Source organism: Microcaecilia unicolor, chromosome 5 (assembly GCF_901765095.1).
Source record: "Microcaecilia unicolor chromosome 5, aMicUni1.1, whole genome shotgun sequence".
NCBI classification, from domain to species: domain Eukaryota; kingdom Metazoa; phylum Chordata; class Amphibia; order Gymnophiona; family Siphonopidae; genus Microcaecilia; species Microcaecilia unicolor.
In genome coordinates this window covers 191,019,474-191,030,119 of record NC_044035.1, presented here as the reverse complement: position 1 = coordinate 191,030,119, position 10,646 = coordinate 191,019,474, and the positions used below count along the sequence as shown (strand labels likewise).

Below are 10,646 nucleotides of genomic sequence, written 5' to 3'. Positions count from 1 at the left end.
GCTTACATTGTTGTGGCATAATAAACAACATTTAAAAAAGTAAATGAAAATAACTGGATGTTAAGGGAGAAGTGAAAATAAAGAGAAGAAAAATGTGGGGCAAGTATGAAATGTTCATTTAAACATAGTAGAAAACACCAAAATAACAGGGTTGCTGAAATAACATGTTGAATGGTTAAAACTGATGCATGGTACATGCTTGTAGGTAGACAGGAAGGACAATGTGTACTTAGAGCTCTAGCATTTTTCAGGAAGATCTGAAAATTGAATTCTGGTAGTTGTTATCTTGTTAGTTTTCCAGGTTTTTTGTTTTTTTTTTTTACTTTTGTTCTTTTTTCACTTTGTCTTGCTAGTCTTCAATTTGAGGTATATTTCCTCTTTAAATTTATTTATTGTTAACTGGCCTAGCTCCCCACTAAAAAATGCATTATGTCACATATGATGATGATGTACTCATATCGGTGACTGAAGTGAACTGCCTGACTCTATAAACAAAGTTCTTAGTTCAGTAGCAATGTAAATTATTGGTTGTGCTTTTGGCCTACTTCTGATAATGCAGCAGTTCTTGGTGGACAGAGCATTACGATCCTGCTCTCCATGAATAACAAAATCTTAGCTTCATCTGTTCATTTATTCACAGATTAACTTAGATTCTTTCTCAATGTACATTTAACCCTAGAAAAAATATTCTTTTTTATAGCTGGTTGAGCCAGGAATTCAAAAGGTATTAAGACTCCAACCTTCATGTGATTTTAATTATTTGGCATCGAGCACTAGAAATGTTCAGTTTCAGTTGGAGGAAATATTTGGTTGGCTCCTCCAACTCAAAATGAGTAGTGTTCAACTCCTGCCACCTTATTTGCATATGTATATTCAGGCTTTTGCACCTTTCCTATACTTGGCTCTGATGATAATGCAAAGAATAGCTTTTCAATTCAATCACAATCAAGCTTTTAGTCCCTTCAAGAAACTATTGAATGTTTCTAATGCTCACTGGTTATAGAAAATTGATAAGATCTAATCAATACCATTTTGCCATCAAGGACACAAGACTTTCTGTGGAATGATATAGCCAGTGCTTTTTTTTGTAGAAAAAAGGTGCCGGTACTCATTGTGGGTGGGGTCACCACATATGGCCCCACCCCTATGATAGCCACACCCCTTATACCAGCTATGGCGCATATAAACAGACATCAATGAAAATATTATACTAGTATAGGAGAAAAAATAACGTGATTTTTTCATCAGAATAATTTCTGTAAGCTGTTACAGCTCCAGTATACCCAGTGCAAAATAAGACAGCAGATGTAAATTCGCCAATTGGACATATTTCAAACACTAAAATGAAAATAAAATGATTTTTTTCTACCTTTGTTGTCTGGTGACTTTTGTTTTTCTATCCATCCCATTCTCTGATTCTGCCTGCTCTCTATCTGTTCCCTTAACTCCGTTTCCAGAGCTTCCTTTCCATTTATTTCTTTACTTTCCTCCTTTCTTCTTTCATTTCTTGCCATACATCCATAAGTAAAAGCTGGGTCCTCCTCCATGGAATTGACTGGAGGAGGTATAATGTGGATCCAGCTTTTGCCTATTTTCTCCATCCATGTGCAGTTTTTCTCCTTTCTTCTCTTTCCCTCATTTCCATCCATGTGCATCTTCTTTTTTCTTTCTCCCACCCTCCATCCATGTCCAGCACTTCTCCTCTCTCCTCCCCTCCTCCATGTCCAGCATTTCTCCTCTCTTACCCTCTCCTGTATCCATATAAAGCAATAATTCTCTCTCCCCTCTCCTCCACCCAAGTCCAGCATTTCTCCTCTCTCCCCGCCAACCCCTCCGTCCATCCATGTCCAGCAATTCTCCTCTATCTCCTGTTCTCCTCTCCATCCATGTCCAAGCTATTCTCCTCTCTCCCCTGCCCTCTCCTCCCACCATGTCCAGCGATTCTCCTCTTTTCCATGTCCAGCAATTCTCCTCTTTTCCATGTCCAGCAATTCTCCTCTCTCCCTGCCTTCCCCTCCCATCCATGTCCCAGCAATTCTCTCTTCCCTGCCCTCTCCTCCCATCCATGTCCAGCGATTCTCCTCTTTTCCATGTCCAGTGATTCTCCTCTCTCCCCTCCCATCCATGTCCAGCAATTCTCTCTTCCCTGCCCTCCCCTCTGTAATGTAGTGCCTTGTAAACCTCTTAGCAGTTTCAGAGAATTACACAGGACGAGCAGCACTGATTGTCTCCGTTTGGCTGAGAAGCATAGTTCATTTGCCTGACAATCTCTGCAAAGAGTTCATCCACTGAGACTTTATGTTTTGGCAGAAGTTTCCATGAAGGGGCAATTCCATTCATCGGCCAGAGCTTTGCTCTCTCTGTATGAGACCTCCCTTTCCCCATCCAAATCCACTTTATTGCCCACCAGGATCATCGGCAACCTCTCGTACCTTTTCACTCGGATGATCTGATCCCTCATGGCTTGATGTCCTGAAAGCACTGCTGGTTGACCAGGCTGCAAACCAAAAAAAACCCTTGCCCGTTTTTAATGTACAGATCGTGCATGGAAGCGAACTGCTCCGTCCCGGCCGTATCCAGAATCTCAGCATCGAAGGCGAGGAGCCCACCTCAATCTCTTTCCGGTAGAAATCTTCTATGGTCGGGTCATATTTCTCTATAAACGATCCTGTAACAAACTGAACAGTCAAGGCTGATTTGCCCACTCTGCTCGATCTGAGCACAACCACTTTGTATTCTCTCATGGTGGCTCCTTACAGCAGGCGGCTCCTTTCTGCCTCCCCCTTTCGGCTCTCTCCCCGGCGACCATGCAAGCAGCGATTGAACGAGGCTGTCAGCGTCGGAGCTTCCCTCTGCGAGTCCCACCTATGCGGAAACAGGAAGTTGAAACAACATAGGTGGGACTCGCAGAGGGGAAGCTCCGACGCTGACAGCCTCTTTCAATCAATGCCTGCACGGTTTGCGCTGCGCTGCTGAGTCTTAAAAAAAAGTAAGTAGGGGACTGAAAGGAAGTGCAGGACTCGCCGGGGGGGGGGGGGGGGGAAGAAAGGTGCCGGTACGCCATACCATAGCGTACCGGCACAAAAAAAGCACTGGATATAGCATTTCTTTCCTACCAGTTCTGCTGGGACATATAATGAAGCACAACTGCAAGGAAGGGATTTTGCTACCATAAATACAGTGCACGCCATTTAAGTGCACGTCGGATAAGTGCATGCTCTGTTAACTGACATGCTGTACTTTGGTCCCGTTTTTGGTGCCATCAATTTCTATGGGGACAAACTTCGGTTTAGCGCACCACTGATAAATGCGAGATTTGCTTATATGCATGGTTTACAGGGAAGACTCCGCATAAGCGCGCGCACAGAATATGGAAGCCAATTGGCGCATGACAACCAACGAAATTTCAAATTTACCACCCCTTTAGCTGCCACAGGCAGAATAAGCAAAAGAATGTGTTAGAGTATACAATGGGGTCGTCGTCGTCATCGCAGCGGAACTGTAAGACTTTAACCACTGGCTGAACGAATAGCAGTTCTTAAAAAATTAGGAAAACAAAGTCAAGCATCTATTGCTAAAGACTATGGTGTCAATCCCAGTCAAATTTCACATGTCTTGAAGCAGAAAGAGCATCTTCTGGAAGACTGGCAAAACAATACAAATCCACACCAGACAGTTTCCTGTCAGTGGTCCACTGCTTATGGAGAAAGCTAACCAGCTAGCTGAAAGTCTTGGACTAACTGAATTCAAAGCCACTGTTGGATGGTTGGAAAGATGGAAGGAGAGGAACAACATAAAATTGAAGAAACAGTATGGTGAGAAATAAGACGCTGATGACGTTGGTGCTGAAAATTGGGTTGTTTCAGTTCTTCCTACCATCTTGAATGAGTTTGCGCCTCGTGACATTTTCAATGCTGACGAAAATGGTCTCTACTGGCGAGCGATTCCTGATGAAACACTTGCATTCAAACATACCAAAACTACTGGAGGTAAAACGTTGAAGGACCGACTGACAATCCTTCTTTGCTGCAATATGGATGGGAGTGAAAAGTTGGAACCCCTCATCATTGGAAAAAGCAAACAGCCCTGTTGCTTCAAGAAAGTTAAGCAACTTCCTGTGTCATACAAGGCTAATGCAAATTCATGGATGAGTGGGGAAATTTGGAAGCAGTGGCTAAAGAAGTTAGACACTAGAATGTGGGCACAAAAGCGTCAGATTGTGTTGCTTTGTGATAATTGTGCTGCACACAGGGATGATGTCAGGCTGTCTAACATCAAGGTGGTCTTCCTGCCATCAAACACTACCTCTCTGATCCAACCTATGGATCAGGGCATAATAGCCAATTTCAAACAACATTATCGGGCTCTTGTGCTACGTCGTCTGATGAGCGTTATGGATGACTACACTGGCAAGGATAAATGTGCTGTTGAACTGGCTCGTAATCTATCACTGTTGGATTCCCTACATATGCAGAAAGAAGCCTGGAATCATGTTACACAGGCAACCATTGTGAACTGCTACAAGCAGGCAAGCTTTGTTAAGGATGTGGAGAGGGACAAAACAGATGCAGCTGTTGCAAATGCGTCAGATGAACAGGTTATTGACATCCAAGCTGGTGTTACTGAAGAGGTGTTTCATCGCTACGTAGCTGTTGATTACGATCTACAAACAGCTGACGACAGCACTGATGTTGAGATATGCGCCTACACGCAGGCAACGATGGCTGATGATGAAACAGATGAAGAAATGAGCAGCGAGGCACATGCTGATGAAATTCAACAACCTCCTCCTGTCACTTTTGCAAGAGCGCTGGAGAGTCTCAACACCATGCGGGCCTATCTGGAGACCACTGGATGTCAGTGCTATGACAGTTTTTACCATCTGGCAGACGTAGTCTATGGAACTCACAGCCTAACGTCAGTTAACGGAGAGTGTATACTGTACGTACATATGTTTATCAGATGTCAAGCTTCTTTGGGTCACAACGGTGAAGTGCACGCTCCGGTTAACTGCATGCATTTCTTTGGTCCCAGACCCATGCACTTAAGCGGATTGCACTGTACTTGTTTTTTTTGTTTTTTTTTAAAGAATGTAGAGAGGTAGCCTTATTAACCACTGGTAAATTGTATGTCACCAGGGAAAGATGTAGGTTTCAGTACTAGTAACCAAAAACAGCAAAGATGAGACAAAAAAAGGAAAAGAAAAAGAAAAAAATAATAATAATAATAAAAAAAAATCAAAAACAGACGACACAAAAATAATGATAAAACTATGGATTTATTAAGGTGGTATGACTCGACACAGCTGTGTTTCGGCCCAACTGGCCTGCGTCAGGAGTCTGTTACACCATGTGCCTATTCTCTGGTTGTATCAATATTTCTGTGAAGAATGTTCTGTTAAACGATACCAGTGAGACGGTTTCTAGCCATAGTTCTTTATAGCGATTGTTGCAAGATTGCGCACACAGCCGTTTTTAAGGGAGAGTGATTACAATAAGGTATCGTTTAACAGAACATTCTTCACAGAAATATTGATACAACCAGAGAATAGGCACATGGTGTAACAGACTCCTGACGCAGGCCAGTTGGGCCGAAACACAGCTGTGTCGAGTCATACCACCTTAATAAATCCATAGTTTTATCATTATTTTTGTGTCGTCTGTTTTTGATTTTTTTTTTTTAATTATTATTATTTTTTTCTTTTCCTTTTTTTGTGTCATCTTCGCTGTTTTTGGTTACTGTTGTTTTTTTGCAAAGACTGGCTTCTTCTGTGTTTTGGATATGGTTTCAGTACTAGGGCAGTCTATCACAGCATTAGCTGATATTTGCAATGCGGTTGAATTAGCATTTACAGATCCTACACATGGAGGGTTTAAACAAATAGGACTCAAGACACCTAACAGATAACAAAGGAGCAATGCTGATGTAGCATACTGTATCCTGCTCTCAACTAGAGAATAACACGGGGACGGAGACACACAGTAATCCGTGGTGGGGATGGGGACAGAGCCCACAGGGACAAATTTTGTCCCCATCTTTGTGTCATTCTTTAATGCAGATGTTTTGATTTTTTGGAAAAATAAGCAAAAGTGCTTTCTAAAACTAGCAAAACTTGCAAGGGGGCTCCTGTGTATTCCTGCTACCAGAAAGTCTTCTGAGAGGACATTTTCTATTGTGGAAAGGACTGTGGAAGACAGGAGAGCTAGACTGAATCCTAAGATTGTTGATGACTTATTATTCATCCACAAATTAAAAAATGCTGCATAGGGCACATTTCTCTACCACTAGGGCATATAGAGCAAGTTGTATTTTGTACCCCTGGACATTTTTTTTTTAACATATATATATATTTTTTAAACATATTTTTATTGAAGTACAGAAGCTGCACAGTGCATCTTAAAAAACAATCCAACTTGTAAATAAGCCACGGGATACAGCCAAGATAAGAATATAACTTGACACATTTAAACCATTCCTTGCCTCAGAAATGCAAAACTTCCAACATATATCAAACAAGTAAACAACATCTGTACACGCTCTTTTGATGACATCCCAATATATTGCATCATTCTGTACGAACATATCCGTCAACATCTTCCTGGGTGCACTCTTTTGTACCTTCTTTTTTGTTTTATCCCTCCCAACATTCCTTCCCCCCCTACCCCCCATCCCTTCCCCCCACTCCTGGAGTCTATTGAGATTCTTTATGTAGTGCATCAAAAAACTTCCACAAGGAACTGTACCCCTGTCCAGCCCTTTGCCCAGAGGTTTTTTTCCCTTTCTTTTTCCCAACCAGCCATCTGCTTCATCTTTACCAACCATTGGTGCACTGTTGGTGTTGCTTCTGCTATCCAATTCACTAATATGACTTTCCTTGCTATCATCAATGCCACACAGACAAACCGCACCTGGGACGGTGACAACCCCTGTGTTCCCAAATCCTTTTCATCTCCCAGAAACAGTACCCTGTAGGACCATTCAAGAGTAGCATCCATCATCTTCTCCACAGCACCCAACACGTTCGTCCAATATTCTCGCAAAGCCAAACATTCCAAGAAAGTATGCACAAGAGTGCCCTCCTTCTGCTTGCATCTAACACAGTTGCTATCCTCCCAGAGCCCCATTTTCTTCCCCTTAGCGCTTGTTATAAAAGCAGCATGCAGCAGCCTAAATTGCATCTCCTGCAGATTGGCACTGGTTGTTGCCTTGAACGCGCCCGTAAAATATGCTGAGAGCTTTTTCCCTGTAATCTCTTCTCCCAATTGCTCCCCCCACCACTTGGCCAGGCTATCGAGTGAGGACACTTGCCTTTGCTCCCTCCCTATAGCATACCAGACCGCTAGCTTATTCGCCTCTTTGGGTACTTGACAAAAAATCTTATCCAGCTGGGTGAAAACCGGTCCCCCCTCACCCCCAGAAGCTAATGTAGCACAATAGTGCCTCCACTGCAAAAATGGCATAAAGTCTGCACGCACCAAATTCCAAGCCTCCTGCACCTGTTCAAAAGTGGGTAGATGTCCTCCTCCAAGCCCCGTAAATTGCTCGAAGTAACGATAGCCCCTCCTCGCCCAGGCTTTGAAACGAGTTGCACCCTGCCCCGCTGGAAACTGAGGGTTGTCTACTGCCGCTAGGAAAGGAGATGAGCCCCTTGCGCCCCCTATACCTCTTCTCCACCATTCCCAAAGCCCGTCGCAGCGGCCGAAGCAAAGGATACAAACTCTCTCTCCCCCCCCGTCCCACTCTGTAAAAGATTAAGAGCTGCAGATGGCAAAGATCCTGCCTCCCATACAGATTTTGGCGCAAACCTCGCAGCTCCCGTATACATTTCATGTATCCATCTGAGCAAAGATGCCACGTTATATAACCGAAGATCCGGCAAGTTTAAACCCCCCCTCGCTCTAGACTGCGTGAGCTTTATATATCCAATTCTGGCCCTTCGCCCCGTCCATAAAAATGACCCAATATACCCTTTATAACAAAGTTCATCCCTCCTCGTAATCCAGAGAGGTAACATCTGTAGGGGATAGAGGATCTTCGGCAACATCACCATTTTAACTAGGGCCACCCTCCCAAACAATGAGAGCGGTAACTCTCGCCATCGGTGGCACAGTGCCTTGATACTATTGAGTTTATCCTGTATATTTCTACGGTATATTTCTTTCAGGTCTTTATGGAGATACACACCTAAGTACTTTAAGGTGCCCGAGAACCAGGCCAGAGGGAACGTTGGCATCCGCTGGCATCCACACGGGGAAGATACCGCTAGAGCCTCTGATTTGTCCAAATTAATTCGCAGTCCAGAGAAGGACCCAAATTGTGTTAGCAGCGTTATCAGATTGGGGAGCGACCTGGTTGCCTGATCCAAATATATGAGCATATCATCAGCAAATAGATTTATTTTAAATTCCTGGGACCCCACCCGGATGCCTTGCACTTGGCTGGACTGCCTGATCTTTGCGGCAAAGGGCTCAAGCGATAACACAAAAAGCATGGGCGAAAGCAGGCATCCCTGTCTGGTACCATGCTCCAGCCCAAAAATTGGGGACAGCACCCCATTAATAATTATTTGAGCTGTGGGATTACTATACAAAGCTCTTATACCTCCCAGAAATGAGCCCATAATCCCAAACTGAGGTAGCACCCAGAACAAATAGTCCCACAAAATCTTATCGAATGCCTTCTCTGCATCCAAACTAGTGATGATAGCATCTCCTGGCACGCCCCCCAATTTCTGTAAGACTGTCAGAGCCCGTAGGACATTAGATTACGCATATCTTCCCGGCACGAACCCCGCCTGGTCTTCATGTATCAGCGCAGTCAAGACCTTTCCCAATCTGTGAGCCTGAATATTCGCGAAGAGCTTTATGTCCTGATTGAGAAGAGATATTGGCCGATACGATCCTAACAGCTCCTCATCCCTCCCAGGTTTGGGGAGCACCACAATATGAGCATGTGTTAAATTCCTCCCTGCCTCTCCCACATCGCACAAATGATGGCACAGCTCTTGAAAGGGAGGACTGATTTTCATACCCAGAATCTTATAAAACTCTGGCCCAAGCCCATCAGGCCCCGGCGCCTTTGCCAGTTTCATACGCTTAATTGCCTGTCCTATCTCCATTCCTGTCACCGGAGCATTCAGAGCTTCCCTTTGTGCCTGTGATAGCTGGGGTAGAACCAAACCCTGAAAGAAAGACTCTCTCTGCTCACTGTCTATTTCCCCCTTATCATAGAGGGCCTGATAAAATTTCACAAACTCTTGTTGTATCTCTGTGTCAGTTGTTACCACTTTACCCCCTGACTGCCGAATGCTAGTGATGGTTTTTCTCGCCGCTCTCCCCTTAACAAGGGCGGCCAGCAGCTTCCCTGCTTTATTCCCCCATCGGTACAAATTATACTTATACATTTGAATGTCCTGTGCTGCCCTCACAGTCAGAAGATCATTGATCTGCTTACGTATAGCATAATATTCTCTTTTTACCCTCTCATCTTTGGTGAAAATATGTTTCCCCCTCAGTTGCTGCAATTGGGTCGCCAAGGGAACAAGTTGGCTCTCCCCTTCCCTATGAGTCCTGGCCACATATCCCAAAATATGCCCCCTCATCACTGCCTTTCCTGCCTCCCAATAGATGATAGGATCCACCGTATCTGGGTCATTTTCCTTCAAATAATTCTCCCACCTTTCAAGCAAGAAAGCTCGGAACTCGGAGTCCATATACAATGTGGGGTTCATACGCCACACTGGCTTCTCTCTTTGCTGTTGCCCAAGTATATCTACCCAAACCAAACAATGGTCTGAGATTGCCCCATCTACAATATCCGCAGCCACTACCCGCGAAAAGAGAGAGGCACCCAAGAGCAAATAATCCAACCTGGCATGTACACCGTGCGCCTGGGAGAAATAGGTGTAATCATACGAATCCGGGTGCAGCAGTCTCCAAACATCTATCAGGCTTAACTCACTCATCAACAAATTTACCCCTTTATCCTTCCATGCCGGGGGTCTAGCTTTAGCTGGCTTACAATCTATCAAGGGATCCGCAGTAATGTTGAAATCCCCTCCTAGCACCAGCTGATACCCGCTTGCTGTCACCAACTGCGCAATAAGACTTGAGATAAAAGAGTGAGAATATACATTTGGTGCGTATACAGAACAAAGAGCAACCCTCTGGCCCGTAACTTCCCCCATCCAGATGATAAATCTACCCCCCGGATCCTGAATCAATTTATGCATGCATACATGGTGCTTTTTATGGAACAGAATAGCAACGCCTCTCTGCCTGTTGTTAAAGGACGCAGAGACCAGATCACCCACCCATCCTTTTTTTAGTTTTTGGTGTTCCACTTGGGAAAGGTGCGTTTCCTGCAGAAATAATACGTCTATTTTTAACTTGGAACAATGGGACAGGATCTTAGTACGTTTTATGGGCGAATGTATCCCATCAACATTCCATGATCCAAATCTTAAATTACTCATAAAACCAAGTAGACTTCGACATCCAGCAGACCCATCTCTGTCCCAAGGTAGTGTCCCAGCTCACCACCTCGTTCCTATCCCAACCCAATGGTATGACCAGCTGTTCATCACTTCCCAATGGCTTGTACCTGACTCCAGGAGTGCAATCCCCATCCCCCATCCCCCCCCCCCG

General features: G+C 44.3%; 1 pseudogene; it reads right to left on the bottom strand.

The window, feature by feature from the left end:
- Nucleotides 1-2,165: 2,165 nt before the first annotated feature.
- Nucleotides 2,166-2,744, bottom strand: LOC115471226 (annotated as a pseudogene).
- Between the last annotated feature and the right edge of the window lie 7,902 nt (nt 2,745-10,646).